We start from the raw sequence: 18,571 nt of genomic DNA on the forward strand, positions 1-18,571 counted from the left end.
AAAGGGAGAGGGATGTGGATTGGTAGGAGTACTAAGGGAGAAAACACAATATTTTGTAAAATACCCTATATTTTGAGGACTTTCAAAACAGAGAGGGAACGATTCGATTTTGTCTGTGTTAATGTAAACATCCCTAGTGAAATCCGATGGACATCTCACAATACCTGACTGAAATCACATGTACCCAACTATTCATCAGAAAATACATTTATTAGGGGGAATTACACCCCAAACACCGTCCCCCCTCCAAGCTACGCCCCTGAGACTGGCATGTGTAGTAAACACCCTCTGCCTTTAATGCTTGGTAATTATGAGCTAAAATGTTCCGTTTGTGAAGAAATCTGGCCATGGAAGAAACAAAAGGGACCTACCATAGCACGTCTATAGCCTGCTTCATATAAACAAAGGCCGCCATCTTATCCCAAACTGCATCGTCTGAACAAAGAAAAAGAAATCACCGAACATACTGGAGGATGGGGGCATTCAAAAGAAACACATATGTATGCTCCCATGATCTTGTGGAAAGCATTAGCTTTATACATGATTTCTGTCTTGTAAATGCGCAGCTCAGAGCAGCCATGACTGCCGAACGTGAAGGAGCCTATTGTCGAAGAGGAGCTACGTTACTATGGCAACTAACTTCATACTACAGCCACGAAATGCACCACAGACACTGACAGGCCTGCACGGAAATCTGCCACAGACCCAACAGGGTGGTGCCTCTGAAAGGGCCAGGCCAAAGCCAATCACATGACAAGCACAACTGACACGTGACTGCGTCTCCCACAGTCCCTCGGGACTTCGGGAGCATCAGCCTGACAAGAATTCTTCCCCCCTCCCCCGGCAATACACCTAATGTACACCAGCACCAATACAGCAGCAGGGAACCAGGAATAAGCAGGCAGGAACAGCAGGAAGAAGATTGGAGCAAAACACCGGGTGTGACAAATTGTTTAGACTTCTAATGCAGAACAACTCCAGGGCTTTGCAGGCAGCAATGACACTGACTGCTGCAAGCACGCACTGCTCAGCTTATCTTGATGACTGTACAGTGAGACTCAATGACAACAAACTAGTGGCATCAGTTTTCATAAATAATTGCTGGTCTTGCGTATTGTCCAAAACATCCCCACGTTACTAAGAAGCCTTGCCCCTACAAAAATATGTAACCAAACGGGTGAAATATGATTTCAGATTACTTTGTGCTTATGAGAAGGTAGCTTTAGTGTGAGACAGAGAAGAATCAGTAATTTCATAATTGTTTGTCTACAGTGTATTTTGTAATATAACTTGCACAATATCGCATTGTAATTTGGTGAAAAAAATATGAATTGGAAATGTTTCACTTCCTCTTTTTTGAAATAAGGTTTTAAAATGGACATGAAAAAGGAAGAACACTAAAGGAAATGAAAGTCTGTAAGGCAATTGTCCCTCATTGCTGTGTGCCAGTCAGGGGAGTAGTTCAGACCCATGCAGCGCCTGTGGCATGGGTGAGGGCTACACCCCCAATCCTTTAGAGGGCCCCCATTCAGCTTAAGGCCAATGACTATCTGTGAGATATGGGCGGCTCAGAGGCCCCTGCTCACATTCGTCGGGGATCTCCAAATGTTGCGTTATGCCACTGGTACCAGTCATCAGTCACATCTTTGGCTGCTGCAAATGACGTCATGATGCTTTCAGCAGGTGAGATGCTGACTGACCGACTGGACCAGGCAACCAGCAAAACCTCCAGCATCCAGAGTTGCTCTACTTGGGCTACAAAGACATGGCTTCCATTCACCACCCATCCGCACTGTCAAAGGGTACAGAAATTCAGGCAGAATCGCACAAGGGACAACAAGGCACACTCTGTCTCCAGAGCAAAATTAAATCCAACCTTTCCTGCGTGCTTCAGTCGGAATTAAGACTAATTGCTTCCCCTCCCCCATCACCCACACACCTGCTCAAGATCTCCTGGCTGAGACACCATTTATGGAGAAATCATGGCTGCATAATTAAGGCACACACGAAAGGGATGGGCGTGTTTTCCCCATTTCCCCTTCTGCAACAAAAGATGTTCTTTTGACACCGATTTTCATTCGCTTTTTAAACTAATAACCGCTTTCTTTAACCGCTTCCGTGCCTTCTGCGTGTGCTGTCTTGCGTGTTTCGTTCACACCAGTGTTGGAAGCAATGGCCTTCATAAGAACACCATGGATGCCTTCCAAAGATGCATATGGAGTAAAGCGCGAACGCCTTTCGGGGCAACCGGAGGCTTCATGTCTTCTCCCTGGCACCCTCCTCGACTGCCACCGTTGGCTCAGCCAAGCCCCCGCTTGTTGCCAAGCTTCAGTACCCTTGCACTGCGGATGAGGCTTTCCAGCGCCTACAGGGTGATGCTGCAGATTTTCTGCACAGCCATCCTGAGCAAGAAAAGGCACAAGGGAGATGATGCGGGCTGGTGCCTACATTGTAAACTGTCAACCCAGAAGACCCGAGTTCTAATCCCGGTTTTCCCACTTGACTAGATTGTATAAGGCCGGGATTACCCTTTATCTGCCTGCCCTTCAGTTACCGCACCTGCCAAAACCGGCAGCATTTATTAACAGGCTACAATCATCAGCATTCAGCGCTGCATAAAAAGACACCGCCAGCTACAGAAACGACTATACCATAAATCAATGCATTACAGAAACGGAAAAAAACAGCTCTTGCCTTACCTCCTTTTTTTCTGTCTTCCCAGCAATGAAACAATGAGCCCCAAATATATGTCTCAGCTAAAGGAGGGTGACACGGAAGATCTAAGGAAAAATAAAGACCAAAAAAAGGTTTTACTGTCTGCACATCCTTAGCCTCAGCCTCCCTCGAAAGCAAAACAAACGATACCCTTTTCTTAACCAAAATGCCCAGCTGTCGCTAGCGCCGGAGGGAGCTCGTCGCTTTGCAGCAGGTCGCCTCTTCCCGGCGTAATGTCCTTTGTCTGGAGTCATGCGAAGCCCCCGTCACCGGAGCACAAGAGGTTCGTAACAAGCTCATAGGCTGGCGCCGCCGCAGCCGCCCCGGGAACCCTACCCTTAAACAAGTGCTGCATAATGACTACCCCAGCCTTCCACCCAGAGGCTCCCAGCCTACCTCCGCGCCAGACGCCGTCTGCCAGCTCCCAGCCTCTGGATCTCCGAGCCAGGAAGCCGAGGACTGCGAATCAAAAAAAACGGTCCCTGCAGTGGCAAGAAAGAGAGCGAGCGAGCGAGCGAGAGAGAGAGGGAGAGGGGGTGGGGGGACTCGCCAGCCACAGAATTTTCTAGAAGGAGCGCCCGCCGGTGAGCTCCGCCATCACTCCCGTACAAAGAGAGGCTGCGCCGTGGACTGCTTAAGCAGCTTGACGAGGGGCCTGTGGCGGCGAATGCCTGACAGGCATTTTAAGTGCGTGCCACCGGCCGTATCCCCAGGGAGCCGGCCCTTGCTTAATCCCAGCTGCATCACCTGCCCCCTTCTTCGTTCCTGCCCGACACACAGTTACTGCCCGCTCACAGGACCCGCCCAGACAAACGGGCACAGGTACAGGGTATCCTGGCACACTCAGGGCAGTTCCATTCATAGTCCACAAAAGTACCCGCATTCCTCGTGGGAAAAGAGGCGCTCCTGTCACTGGGCAGGTACTGAGCATTCGATGGTCAGTGCCCAATTCTTCTAGGTAGGCCTCGACCAGCCTGACTTCTACCTGCCTCTCTCAAGCTGCACCAGGCGTGCAACACCCGCACATTGGTCGAAGTGGGCGGGCTCGGCAGGGCACGGCGTGCCCCTACTTCTTTAATTCTATAGCTTCCGTTCCCCAACTTTTTTATTTTGAACGTGCGTCCCGGGACGCAAGAAATTTCCAGGGCCTTAGAGAAGGCTCGGCATTAGTGGCTGTTCGGGGACGGGCGGGGAGCAGGGAAGGAAAAGGTCTCCTTCTCTTGCTTCCTGCCCAGACAAGACAAGGAAGGTGTCCGCTTCTGCTCTGCCGCTGGCAGCTGCCCCGTCACCAATCCTCTTTCTTACTCCTATTCCCTCTCTGTTTGTCAAACTCCTCACTTACTGAAAACCATGACTCAAGAAATCAATCAATCAATCAATCAATCACTGCATTTGTAAAGCGCGCTACATACCCGAGAGGGTCTCAAGGCGCTGGGGAGGGGGGGGTGCTACTGGTCGAAGAGCCAGGTCTTGAGAAGTCTTCTGAAGGCCAGCAGGTCCTGGGTCTGTCGTAGGATGGTGGGGAGAGTGTTCCAGGTCTTGGCGGCGAGGTAGGAGAAGGATCTGCCGCCGCCGGTGGTTTTTCGGATGCGAGGGACTGTGGCGAGGGCGAGGTTGGCTGAGCGGAGGCTTCGGGTGGGGGTGTGGAAGCTGAGTCGGTTGTTGAGGTAGGTGGGTCCCGTGTTGTGCAGTGGTTTGTGTGCGTGGATCAGGAGCTTGATGGTGATGGTTCTCTCACACTCTTTCTTCCTGTCGTTCATTTGTTCTCCTGTGAAATGGATGCAAAAAAGAAAACTTTTGCTGGAAATGCCGTTTTTACATTTTTCTATTCCAAAGTGCAGCCTCGGAAATAAAAGGTTCATAGTATGAAAAATCAATAAAATAAACAAGACGGAGTGTTCTTAAAGTGGCCAGATTGGTTTTATTCAAACCCCAAAAACATTAGCGTCACTTTACCGGGTTTGCCAGTGAAGCGCTGTTTTCCCCTGGTGGGGAAGTGCGCCAAACCTGGAGGTACTGCAATACCTGGTTGATGGGTGGATTGGAAAACAAAATGTATACGGCGGCTTTGTGTTCACGAATGTGGTCTTTTTAACCCCTTGTATGCCCATGACGAGCTGGACTCGTCATGGAGCACAGTCGCGCTGTGCCCATGACGAGTCCAGCTCGTCATGAGGCATACCCTGGGGAATCCCTCTCCCTTTCATGCAAAATAGCCTCGGGAGCTGGGGAAGAGCTTCCCCAGCTCCCGAGGCCCCCCCCCCCTTTCACTGTAATGACGATCGGCGCGCACGTCGCGCCAACGTCATTACAGTGAAAGTGAAACTGAAATGAGCCAAGAGGCTCATTTCAGTTTCACTTTCTACGTGCTCAGGGGGCTATCGCAGCCCCCTGAGCACGTAGAAAGACGGGAGAGGTATCGTTGGAAAGGGGATAATCTCCCCTTTCCAATGGTACCCCTCCCCAGTGGATCCCTGCTTGGGGATCGCCACATGAGGGCGATCCCCAAGCAGGGATCCACCCACTAGACACCAGGTAGGGGGGAGCGGCCCCTTGGGCAAGGGCCTTTGCTCCCCCCAAATATTTTGGGCATTATTTAGTCTTTTTGCCCCCCCTGGGGGATTCCAGGGAGGTATAGCTTGCGTGGATCCCCCAACGTTTCCTTACCCAGAATGCCCTGCAAACCTCAAATTTAGCTGAAAAAATCACCTTTTTCACACATTTTTGTGTGGGAAAGTTGTAGCATCAGCGGGCTGACACAAATTTCCTACCACCCAGGGTTCCCCCGGGTCTCCCGATAAAAACGGTGCCTCACTCGTGTGGGAGGCCCAAGTACCCGCGACAGACAAGGGCCCAAAACGTAGTCAGGCGCACTACGTTTAGGACCCTTGCCTGTTGAGGCGCACTACGTTTTGGACCCTTGCCTGTCGCGGGTACTTGGGCCTCCCACACGAGTGAGGCACCGTTTTTATCGGGAGACCCGGGGGAACGCTGGGTGGTAGGAAATTTGTGTCAGCCCGGTGATGCCACAACTTTCCCACACAAAAATGTGTGAAAGATGATTTTTTAAGCTAAATTTGAGGTTTGCAGGGCATTCTGGGTAAGGAAACGTTGGGGGATCCACACAAGCCATACCTCCCTGGAATCCCCCGGGTGTCTAGTTTTCAGAAATGTGTGGGTTTGGTAGGTTCCCCTAGGTGGCCGCCGAGCACCGGGCCAAAAACCCAGGTGACCCCCCTTGCAAAACCAGGTCATTTTGAGGTAGGCAATTTTCATGTCGCCTCAATACGTTTTGGGCCCTTGCTTGTTGCGGGTACTTGGGCCTCCCACACGAGTGAGGCACCGTTTTTATCGGGAGACCCGGGGGAACGCTGGGTGGTAGGAAATTTGTGTCAGCCCGGTGATGCCACAACTTTCCCACACAATAATGTGTGAAAAAGTTGATTTTTTCAGCTAAATTTGAGGTTTGCAGGGCATTCTGGGTAAGGAAACGTTGGGGGATCCACGCAAGCCATTCCTCCCTGGAATCCCCCGGGTGTCTAGTTTTCAGAAATGTGTGGGTTTGGTAGGTTCCCCTAGGTGGCCGCCGAGCACCGGGCCAAAAACCCAGGTGACCCCCCTTGCAAAACCAGGTCGTTTTGAGGTAGGCAATTTTCATGTCGCCTCAATACGTTTTGGGCCCTTGCCTGTCGCGGGTACTTGGGCCTCCCACACGAGTGAGGCACCGTTTTTATCGGGAGACCCGGGGGAACGCTGGTGGTAGGAAATTTGTGTCAGGCCGGTGATGCCACAACTTTCCCACACAAAAATGTGTGAAAAAGGTGATTCTTTCAGCTACATTTGAGGTTTGCAGGGCATTCTGGGTAAGGAAACGTTGGGGGATCCACGCAAGCCATACCTCCCTGGAATCCCACGGGTGTCTAGTTTTCAGAAATGTGTGGGTTTGGTAGATTCCCCTAGGTGGCCGCCGAGCACTGGGCCAAAAACCCAGGTGACCCCCCTTGCAAAACCAGGTCGTTTTGAGGTAGGCAATTTTCATGTCGCCTCAATAAATTTTGGGCCCTTGCCTGTCGCGGGTACTTGGGCCTCCCACACTAGTGAGGCATCGTTTTTATCGGGAGACCCGGGAGAACGCTGGGTGGTAGGAAATTTGTGTCAGCCCGGTGATGCCACAACTTTCCCACACAAAAATGTGTGAAAAAGGTGATTTTTTTCAGCTAAATTTGAGGTTTGCAGGGCATTCTGGGTAAGGAACCGTTGGGGGATCCACGCAAGCCATACCTCCCTGGAATCCCCCGGGTGTTTAGTTTTCAGAAATGTGTGGGTTTGGTAGGTTTCCCTAGGTGCCGGCAGAGCTAGGGTTAAAAAACTACAGCTAGGCACTTTGCCAAAAAAGGTTAATTTTTCACTGCGAAATTGAGGTGTGTCCACGATGCGTTTTGCGCCGTTTCCTGTCGCGGGCACTAGTCCGACCCACACAAGTGAGGTACCATTTTTATCGGAAGACTTTGGGGAACACGGGGTGGGTGGAAATTTGTGGATCCACGCAGATTCCAGAACTTTCCACCACGGAAATGTGGGGAAAATGTGTTTTTTTTGGCAATTTTTTAGGTTTACAAGGGATTCTGGGTAACAGAACCTGGTGGGAGGCAGTCAAGTCACCCCATGCTGGATTCCCCTGGGTGTCTAGTTTTCAAAAAGGTATAGGTTTGCTAGGTTTCCCTAGGTGCCGGCAGAGCTATGGTTCAAAAACTACAGCTAGGCACTTTGCCAAAAAAGGGTCATTTTTTGCTGTGAAATTGAGGTGTGTCCATGTTACGTTTTGCGCCGTTTCCTGTCGCGGGCACTAGGCCGACCCACACAAGTGAGGTACCATTTTTCTCGGAAGACTTTGGGGAATGCGGGGTGGGTGGAAATTTGTGGATCCACGCAGATTCCACCACTTTCCACCAGAGAAATGTGGGGAAAATGTGTTTTTTTTGGCAATTTTTTTAGGTTTGCAAGGGATTCTGGGTAACAGAACCTGGTGGGAGGCAGTCAAGTCACCCCATCCAGGATTCCCCTGGGTGTCTAGTTTTCGAAAATGTATAGGTTTGCTAGGTTTCCCAAGGTGCCGGCAGAGCTATGGTTGAAAAACTACAGCTAGGCACTTGGCCTAAAAAGGGTCATTTTTCACTGCGAAATTGAGGTGTGTCCACGATGCATTTAGCGCCGTTTCCTGTCACGGGCACTAGGCTGACCCACACAAGTTAGAGTACCATTTTTATCGGAAGACTTTGGGGAACACGGGGTGGGTGGAAATTTGTGGATCCACGCAGATTCCAGAACTTTCCACCACAGAAATATGGGGAAAATGTGTTTTTTTTGGCAATTTTTTAGGTTTGCAAGGGATTCTGGGTAGCAGAACCTGGTGGGAGGCAGTCAGGTTACCCCATCCTGGATTCCCCTGGGTGTCTAGTTTTCAAAAATGTATAGGTTTGATAGGTTTCCCTAGGTGCCAGCAGAGCTATGGTTCAAAAACTACAGCTAGGCACTTTGCTAAAAAAGGGTAATTTTGCATTGTGAAAATGTGGTGTGTTCACGTTGGGTTTTGAGCCATTTCCTGTCGTGGGCACTATGCCTACCCCTACAAGTGAGGTACCATTTTTATCGGGAGACTTAGGGTAATTCAGATTTGTAAAGGAACTGTTATTACCTATTGACTTTCGATGCATTTCTGCCTTCCAAATGAAAGACATTGTGTAAAAAAGAAGTCATTCTAAAAAATGACTGATAATTCTCATGCTAGTATGAGTATTCCCAATTTCGGAAATGTGCAAATATCTACTGTTTCTAAACTCTATATTTTGTTCCCATTTCAGAAATACATAGGTGTCTTTCATACCGATTTTTCCATGTACACATTTTTACAGAATAATTACTATATACCCGGTACATAATAAAAACCATTGCAAGTTGCTGCTCAGTTTTTGGCTCTGGGTTCGTCGGGTTCTTGGTGAACCTACAAGTCCTATATATCCCCACAACCAGAAATGTCCAGCGGATGTAACGGTATATTGTTTTCAAAGAGCTGTCAAAATTAGAAGAAGTTACAGGTGAAAACGTTGACACAAAAGGTGCTTTTTTTCAACAAATTTTCAATTTATCCTATATTTAACTGTTAGTTTCTATAAAGAAACCTTGATGGATCTACACAAATGACCCCTTGCTGAATTCAGAATTTTGTCTACTTCTCCAAAATGTATAGCTTTCCAGGATCCATTATTGCTTTTGTACCCATTCCTACCATTAACTGGAAGAAGGTCGAAAGCACAAAAAATAGCAAAAATAGGCTATGTCCCCGAAAAATGCCAAAACTGTGTAAAAAATGTTGGGTTTCTGACAAAAGTCTGGTATCCCCTAAAAGCTGGGAAAATGGTGATTTTAGCCCCACAAACCCTTTTGTTGATAACACTTGCAGGGAAAAACCCAGATGCTTTCATTTGCCGCCCGTTTTTCCCATTTCCCCCCCAAAAAACTAAATCTTGCTGTATTTTGGCTCATTTCTGTGACCCCTCCAGGGGAATCCACAAACCCTGAGTACCCTCAGAATCCCCATGATGTTGGAAGAAAAGGACGCAAATTTGGCATGGATACCTTATGTGGTCAAAAAGTTACAGGGGCCTCAGAGCGCACTACCCCAAATAGCCAAAAAAGGGCGTAGCACGGGAGGGGGAAAAGGCCTGGCAGCGAAGGGGTTAAACCATACTGCTTACGTTTTGTAAGCATATAAGCAGTGGACATTGAAATGGATCCTTTCTGGGCCCTGTAGTTTTCAGGCAAAAATACTCGTTGATTTCTGCATAATGACTGTAAAAGCGTTACGTTCACCACATTGTTTCTGCTTACATTTCACATGCTTTATTTAATATTTCATTCCCTACGAGTGTTTGCTTTTTCCAGGATGTTACTTTTTCCTTTAGGCAGCATATTGCTCTTGCCTAGTGCGTAATTTGAATTGAGTCACAGCCAGGTGTTTATAGTAGGTCAAATTGGATTGTGGTTGAAAGCAGTGTGAATTTCTCTCAGTGGGGCAGTATGGTGTTCAGTGAGGGAGCCGATGTAGCACTGGAGGCAGAGCTGCCGAAATTAGAACTAGGGAACCAGGTTCAGCCTTCATGACCAGTCCACCAGACCACTCTCCTGAGGGAGCACATTCCCACGCTAGACCTTAGAAGGCCCTGCAAAACCGCAAAAGCCCTGGTGTCTTAGCACCAGCAGGTGGACCCTAGCAGTGGCAAGTGTGGGTTCACCTTGAAGGCTTGCCCACCACAATCCATACTGAAGTTCACCTCCAGTCTTGTGGGCAGGCCTACGAAGTAGCACACCCTAGAGCAACAGTGACTGTCACTGAGGTCACAGGACCCCTGAGAAGAGCTGGCTCCAGGGCGGTGCCACCAGTGTGACTGCGACGGGTGCTGACTTTGAGTGGGGGTGTTATAAATTATGGTTTTAAAAGCACTTGCTGCCTCCTTCCTGGCCTACAACAATTTACGGCAATAATAAAAATGTCATGATAACTCCGGTGAATAAACTTCTTCCTAGAGCGAGATCGGAGTTTTGTCTAGTGGAACTTTTGACTCATGGAAAGATAGCGCAGAGGGTTAATGTGCCTGCTGCAAAGAAAATGTACCATGCACATCACAAAGTGCACATATTGTAAATAGGTCAGTGGGTTACTGCTTTTGTCAGTAAGATCCTTTTGTTACTTGCAGTTTATAAGTTAAAATCCTAACAAAGAACAGTGAGCTATTAACTTTCATCTAAGAGCTGCAAGCAAACTGCAAGGTATTAACTAGAGCTTTATGGGTTTTTTCCCTAAGCCTTAGATTATCCTAATGTTGCAAAAAGTGTTCATTTGGATAGAAATCAATAATGATTATTAAAGAGAACCCCCAATCATGGTATTAAGTTTTAAATTCTGAGTTTATGTTCCTCCAGATCAATCACTATTAAACTATACTGCCTACTAATATGGTGGTCATGTGACTCCTACATCTTGTAGTCTTTTGTCTAATGTAACATTTCCTATACAGTGATTTACACACGGAAAATTGATTGTCTCTGTGTACATTGCTGATGACAGAAACTCTGTGGCTCGGAAACAAATGGCTTGTGCTTCCATTTTTAAGCATATTTGGGACATTCTGTGATTAGAAACATATCCATCTTTGTGAATTTATTTGAATGTCAATAACTCATATTAATCGTTAAATAATCATGTGTATCCATTGGTTGCATTACATAACATAATAAGCTGTAACTGGTCAGTGAAATGCCAAACAAATACTAAAGATTGGGATGTTTTGCCAATCCTGGCCACACCTCTAACTCCGCCCACTGACCCCATCCTCTGGTTATTCCCGCCCTCTGATTCTCCGCCCACAGTTTCCCTACTTTTTTTTCCCCACTTCGACCACTGCTCAAGCACTATTGACCCGAGGCAGAGGCATATCGCAAAACCTTCCCATTCGCTCTTAGACCAGTTGGCCTTTAATTACAGTGATTTAAACCTGTCCCTTTCCATCTGTGCGATCTCATGTTTGCTGCTCACTCACACTGCCCGGGCAGGCGCCCATTGACAGTCGAACAGGCTCCATCAATAGATAGCCAATCTCCTCCTGGAAACCTTACTGAGATGCACCTGCCACTGTCGCTGATCATTTACTACAGCCTTCAAGAATGGGTCACATTCATAATCACAGTAGCCTGACTTGCATCTGACTGTCAAATGTTATTGGTCTTTAAGAGGCAAATTTGTATCATAAATTCTTCCCAATCACCCATGGACCTGTCGGCTGCACCCTAAATCCTGGCAATATGAACCATCCTCTTTTTCCATCCATGAGTGGCACACGCTTACTGCCTACTCACATTTTTTTCAGACTAGCAGGCTCTAACAAGAAATATTCAGCTTCGCTAAGGGCACAATATTACTCGGCACACAAATTTCCCATGCAAAATTAGGCACACATATCACTGGCCTTCTACTGGAGCATTTAAAGGCAGGGCTACTCCAATTGGGCAGGTCAGCCTGACTTGTAACTGGCTCTACCTAAGACTTTCCAGAGAAGAAAATGCCTGGAATATTAAAAAACATTTCTATTCGTCTGTTACACAGCCGACCTTTGTTTTTCGTACATCAATATTCCCAGTATAAAACCCTCAAAATACCAAGAGGCTGCATTTAGAAGTAGATGTTTCCCTTCTAGCCAATGCGCACTACTATAAATATGCAAAATTTAGCTGACGCCAACTGCATCCTGTCAGGGTCGGATTGGTAAGGCGGGCACTCAGGCAATGGCCGAGGGGCCGGTATCCGAGTTCCAGCTGCGGGCTGCTTTTTGGGGCAGCCTGGGGCTGTCTGTGCTGTTAGGATGCAGCCAGCGGCCCAGTGGGTGCCTGAGTGGCCTTTCTAGAGGCAGATGGGCGGAGGTATCACTCCCTTTCTCTCGCTGGGCCGGTCCATTAATGTATGTTGATTGAGCGGGGGCAGGGGGCCTGAGCAGAAGTGGTCTCACTTGCATTCATGTGTGGCTCAGCAGCCTGAACTAATCTCTGCATTTTTTTTTATCTAAGTGAAGGTAAAACCTACGCACACCCCCTTTCTTTTCCTAAAAATTCTCTGAAGCAGTGTTTTGCGGAGAGGCAATATGCAAATGTGGGCCACTTTTTTTGGGTGTGCCCGGGCCGATTTTTGATCCCAATCCAACTCTGTGTTTACTACTGCAGCATCTTTGAATTAAATATATAAAAATTGTGCCTCTGCAAACATTTCCTGAGTTACTAACTTTGCCAGAAGGCGAATCAGGACAAGCGAAGGACTCCATTTGAACATGAAAGTAGGAGTAGTCAAGAGAAAGAAAGTCAAACTACTGAACAGTCCTCAAAGGTAACTCATGCCAATCAAATATTTGCTGAGTCACAAACACATTAAAACAGAAGGGATCCAATTTGCTTAATCACGAAGTGTTCTAATTCTGAACAAATGCAAAGTCCTATATTAAGTGAGTGAATTGATTTAGTATATGTTTAGCCATCAAATCTTTGTTATACCTGTCAATCATTCTGACTATATCAAGGGTGAATATGAGAATAACACTGAAGAAATGAAATGTGAAGTGCTAATAGATTGTCAATACTGACCACTGAAATTAATATTGCAATCATCGATAATATATGCAATCCTCTGTGTGACTCTTTTTGCCTGGTGTAATCAATCCCTCACTTGTCCTCGAGTACGTTATTGATATTAAAGGGTCACTGATACCCAATGTCAATGTGATTCAAATGAGAATGGGGACATTTCACTTTGGTCCCACGAGATTGGCATTTTGCCCACACACAGTCTGTGCCCAAAATGTATACGGTTTGCCACCGGGTATCTGTGAAGTCTGTGCATCAAATCTTTGTAAATTAGCGACAATATGCAATCTGCGTTAAGACGCAAGGACACATTTGTAGATGACGCACATTGCTCCAAGTAGATCTTCCTCATGCATTGGGTCTCTAACGTACAAGGCAGCACAGATTGCTAATGTCCCCTGGAACCTTGTGACTGAACATTACTTAAAAACAGCTCCAGCATCACGGCTTGGCAGCAGGCCTTAGAGAAAAGACAGCCTTGGGAGGAACTAAGATTGACACTGAAGAAAATAAATATAGGGATGGCAGAGGTCCATCTGTCCCTCTTCCAAGCCTCCAATCACAGTGAAACACGTAACATACTCTGTACTAGGCTGGGGATCTGAGCCTCGAGTAGGGCACGGCTGGGAAGACAGGGCCAGTGGATTCCAGATACCACCTTTGTGGAAACACCTCCACCCAGGGCTTAATTTGAGCCGATGCCTTCTGGTGCTCAGCACCGGCACTTAATTGGTTTCCGGTGCTCGGCACCGGCACCTAATTGTCAACACTATAATTAGAACAGAGTACCACATGGGGGGCGTGCTCATTGAGATGAGCAGAACAACGTTCTTTAGGAATACAATATACATTAACATTCCTAATACCTGCCTCCCCAGCCATTCCTTAAACTTTGGGGACCTGGAATAATCTGAACTGATGCATTTGCATGTGATCTAGATGGTTAGTAGTTGTTTTGGCAGCGATGACAAGGGCGATGGGTGGTGCAAGCTGCAGTGGCCTCCTGGTCAGAGGCCTGGCACTTAATATTTTACAAATTAAGCACTGCCTCCGCCAGAGGAAAGACTGTAAGAGGCACGAGGAACTGCCAGTGTCTGGAAACAGTCGGCAGTTTGGACTGACTGACCTTGGTTTGTCTTCCTTCAGCTGTACTATGCGATTGCTCGTGCTTCTTATCGATGAAGGATTGCTTTTCCATTTTTATTTAAAGATTAACTGTTCGAGCTAGACGCCTACCACAAGACCTAAAGAGATGCACTATACCTCTTCTTTACATTTATCTTGCTTATGTTTGCTAACAGCGGCACTAATAACTCAATCCAAAAATATCTGATGACAGATGTTAAAAAATGAGTACGTTTCCTAAACCTGGAAGAACATTCGCCTCTTTGTTCACAAAAATGTTAAATATCTTAATTATTTGCTACCAATAAGATTATTGCTGCCAGCCACGGTCTAATTAAATGGAATGATAGTTGTTTTATACATTAACTATGCGGTGCCTTTTGACCATGGTAACTTCAATAGATACGAGTTTTCTCTCTTTATGTTCTAGAATATAAGCTCTCCAAAACCAGGCCTTGGAGAAATTCAAATTCTGCTGCTGTAACTTACGAAATTTTGGAATATTCAGATACACTTGTTAGGTGAAATTCTGAAATTACACATTATGCATCATTGCATCAATTTTACGACAAAATTCCAGGGCGTGAGTGCAGGAAAAATGTTAACAACTAGAATGTGAGTGGATGCTTTTTGCCCGTTTGTAGCGCAAAATGCGCCCTTTGCTTAAAACATTGACACAAGTACTAATTTTAGACTAAAATGGAGCCCTAACTTACAGAATTTGCATTTAGCTTAATTTTGTGTAATTTTCCTGAAGCTTTACGTAATTATGCAAAAGCAAATTATGTGAATTTTACACACGCCTTACACCCCATCATTCTCCGCCAACATAGCAGAACACCATAATGCTTGCCGCAAAGAATTATAACATTTACCACATGCAGGTAATATTAAAGTGTCGTACGACATTTTGAGTATACCATCCAAAGTTTGAAAAACCCCCAAAAACCCAAATTTGTGTATTTGAGAGCACTTAATTTCAAAAGTATCCATATCCACCTGGAACACTGGCACGTCTATTCTCCTCCACTATAAGCAGTTTACTAATTGTAATATATTACACAATGCCGATATAAAATAAGATCTGGGGAAATGACTTGGGAAGTGTATACACACATTTAATGAATTCAAAATTTGAGTTTGCACTTGTAAATGAGGATGACCTGCAGATTACCATTCCAAGGCAGGGAGGCTTCAAAGTGCCTATTGCTTTTGGTATGCAAATCTGGTTTCTCTCAAAGGAGAGGAACCCAACCCCCTTTGTCCAGAGCCCTTTGGCGCCTGGACAGACAGGAACATTAGCTAGTCAGATAGGCATGTCCACCCTCCGGTTAGTGCCTACCGAAGGCGGGCTACATAAAGTAAAGGCGACTTTTGAAAGTTAGCCATCTTGGTGATGGCAAATTTAGGAATTCTGGGACAGGGTTATGCACACTTCCCCCAGGAATTGGTCATGTATGAGGGGTAGTGACCCTAATGGTAAGTAGCCCATTGGCTACTACTCTACACTCCCCTAACGCCCCTAAATTCTGTATTGTGGGGAACCCTGGCACCAGGAAATCAGATTCCTGCTGACCTACGAAGAAGGACACTGAAGAGCCGTAAAAGCACAGACTGCAGAAGAAGCAATGGGCCCAGCGCCAGCCCCTCTGGCCTTTATGCTGTTCCCAACAGAGTGCACCAAGAGTCGTTTCATCCTGCAGCTGTCATGCCTCAAAAGCCTGGGAATACTGCCTGCTTTCACCAAAGAACAAGGAACGCACGTGGAGCAGCTGAGCTACTTCCCTGCATACTGCAGGCAACCCACTATACCGGAACCGCAAAAAACAGATGCTGCAAAGCACCACTGCACCTGTGCTTCCTAGCATGAGCTGAAGTGGGCAAACTTTGCCAGTGTGGTCCCCCGGCCCTCCAGAGACAAAGTCCACCTTGGACCTGCCCACTGTGGACTCCCTGATGCCGCCTGCAGCCTCTGTTTGCAGGTCCTCTCTACTGTGACTGCTCATGGTGATGAAAACTCAACACCTAAGGACACCTCTGCACCTGTCGCCCCTAGCCCATGGAGAAGAGGCCCGAAATAACCCCCAAGCATCGTGAGGCCTGTTGGTTCAGCCAGACTGGTCACCTCATCCGAGTCTGCAGCCTCTTTTCCGACAGACCAATCTCTATAGATTTGAATGCACCACCCGACGCTGTAAATCACCTCTGCACCTGGCTGCCCCAGAGCTGCCCGGAGTGAACTGTTGGTGCTGCCATACTCACCTTAAGTCCGGAACCGCAAAAAACAGATGCTGCAAAGCACCACTGCACCTGTGCTTCCTAGCATGAGCTGAAGTGGGCAAACTCTGCCAGTGTGGTCCCCCAGCCCTCCAGAGACAAAGTCCACCTTGGACCTGCCCACTGTGGACTCCCTGATGCCGCCTGCAGCCTCTGTTTGCAGGTCCTCTCTACTGTGACTGCTCATGGTGATGAAAACTCAACACCTAAGGACACCTCTGCACCTGTTGCCCCTAGCCCATGGAGAAGAGGCCCGAAATAACCCCCAAGCATCGTGAGGCCTGTTGGTTCAGCCAGACTGGTCACCCCATCCGAGTCTGCAGCCTCTTTTCCGACAGACCAATCTCTATAGATTTGAATGCACCACCCGACGCTGTAAATCACCTCTGCACCTGGCTGCCCCAGAGCTGCCCGGAGTGAACTGTTGGTGCTGCCATACTCACCTTAAGTCCAGAAGAATGGGCCTTAAGTCGCTGTTGAGTGCTCAAATGCAATACATGTTCTTCTTCCATAGGGTAACATTACCACAAAGTGCTTCAATTATGATTTAAATTATCAAAAACCTGTTTTCTTCAAACATGATATTTTAAAAAGTACTTACCTGAGTTTGATGATCTTGATGCCTAAAGCTATATAAAGATAAGCGTTATTTTTATAAATTGGTGTGAACCTCCTTATTGAGTCATATGTATCATTTATTGGCGTGTGTGCGCAACAGATGTCTAAGACTCCTCTCTGATACGCCTAAGGTTGGTTAACCACACAATCCCCTAGAAGAGCATCTTGGGATTACTAGAGCAAGCCCCTTTCCACTCTTAAGGGAACCCCTTAAGTAATATGTGTAGTTTCACCCAGAGGGGTGGAGAGCCCTCCATGCATCAACCACCCCATATGTCTGCATCAAATGCTTCAGAGCTGTACCTACCTCTGTTGGATGTCTGGATAAGTCGGATAATCTGTCTAAACAAGGGGAATGGGCAATGGCAGCTGGGGATGTTTGAAAGCGGTGGGGCAAGGAAGCAAATATTTTAACCTACTAACCAGCACTGTGAGAAACCAGCAATGCTTTGAGGCTCAATGCCAAAACTCACAATCGCAGCTCATTATAAACAATGTTTATAGCGGACCATGACTGAGAGCTCTGGAGTTGATGCATAAGGTAGAGCAAGATTCTCACAGTGCCTGTCAGTGAGTCAAAAAGATACTAAAACACTGTGCCGACTATATGAGGGTGATGGAGCAGGAAGAGCAAAATTTTGTATACCTCCTCTATTTTGCATAAAAATACTAAGTACATAATCTATTAATTATAATATTATTAACTGAGTGCTGGTTTGAAACTAATCAACAATGTAAACTCACAAATCATACGTGGGAAACTGCTATTTGCATGGCTAAATAACTCAAATCTGTACGCATATTAATAATAGTATATGTTGTTAAGTTATGTTATGTTATGTTAGGGGTTTCTTATAGAGCACACAACTCACCCTGGGGCATCTAGGCGCTAACTAGGAGAAGGCAAGACTGAGGGTAAGGAAGATACTAGCTCCTAATGAAAAAAGTTAGAACAGGAAAGTTTTTAATTGCTTCCTAAAGGTAGTCAGTGACGGGTTTTTACGAACCGCTATAGGAAGTTTGTTCCAATAGCTCGGGGCTAGATATGAGAAAGCTCTGCCTCCCGTGCGCGTGAGACGAATTCTGGGAACTTGAAGGTCTAAAGTGCTGGATCTAAGTTTCCTGTCTGGAGAATATTTGACTAATTTCTTACGAAGGTAGAGAGGACCTCTTCCCCTCAAGGCATTATAGGTCAGGCAGCAGATCTTAAAAACGGATCTGTTTCTAATATTTAACCAGTGCAGTTCCCTCAACAGAGGTGTTGACGCTGATCCTGGAGGACGGTTCAAAACAAGCCGTGCTGCTGTGTTCTGAATAACCTGAAGTTTTGCCAGGTGGTAATAGTATATCGCATGATATATGTTGCTTTGTGACGTTTGCATCATCGTGGAGGACCGAAAAGGTAAATATAATTGTTTTAAATGTCGCTATTTGCTAGGAAAATACTAATACATAAAGGGATTAGTAAGGGGTTAACATTAGGATCATCATTTCCTTGTATTAATTATTCTTTTGTGTTTGTTTCGCTTAAGTTGACATTTGCGGCCTAACCGATGAGGGTACAAAATGGAGTTCAAAAAGTGGCCACCGTCTCGTGAGCGCGATCACTACTGCGCAGACTCGATGGCTCCATGAACTTCCTAGCAACCTT

General features: G+C 46.6%; 1 protein-coding gene across 16 annotated transcripts in view; it reads right to left on the minus strand.

Moving 5' to 3' along the window:
* Positions 1–18,571, minus strand: part of MAP2 (microtubule associated protein 2) — a 1,132,493-nt gene that overhangs the window by 646,900 nt on the left and 467,022 nt on the right. For 8 of the 16 annotated variants that reach the window (XM_085648614.1, XM_085648612.1, XM_085648611.1 and 5 more), the window contains exons 1-2: positions 3,112–3,338; positions 2,700–2,780 (exon numbers count right to left, since the gene is read on the minus strand). The exons of 3 other annotated variants lie outside the window; for them this stretch is intronic. The gene's annotated coding sequence lies outside the window, so the exon portion shown is untranslated. Of the gene's footprint in view, positions 1–2,699; positions 2,781–2,865; positions 3,046–3,111; positions 3,340–4,127; positions 4,484–18,571 lie in introns of those variants that run through there. 5 more of the 16 variants (XM_085648602.1, XM_085648601.1, XM_085648600.1 and 2 more) reach the window with 3 other exon arrangements.

The sequence above is a fragment of the Triturus cristatus genome, chromosome 3_2 (genome assembly GCF_964204655.1).
Source record: "Triturus cristatus chromosome 3_2, aTriCri1.1, whole genome shotgun sequence".
Classification (NCBI taxonomy): Eukaryota; Metazoa; Chordata; class Amphibia; order Caudata; family Salamandridae; genus Triturus; species Triturus cristatus.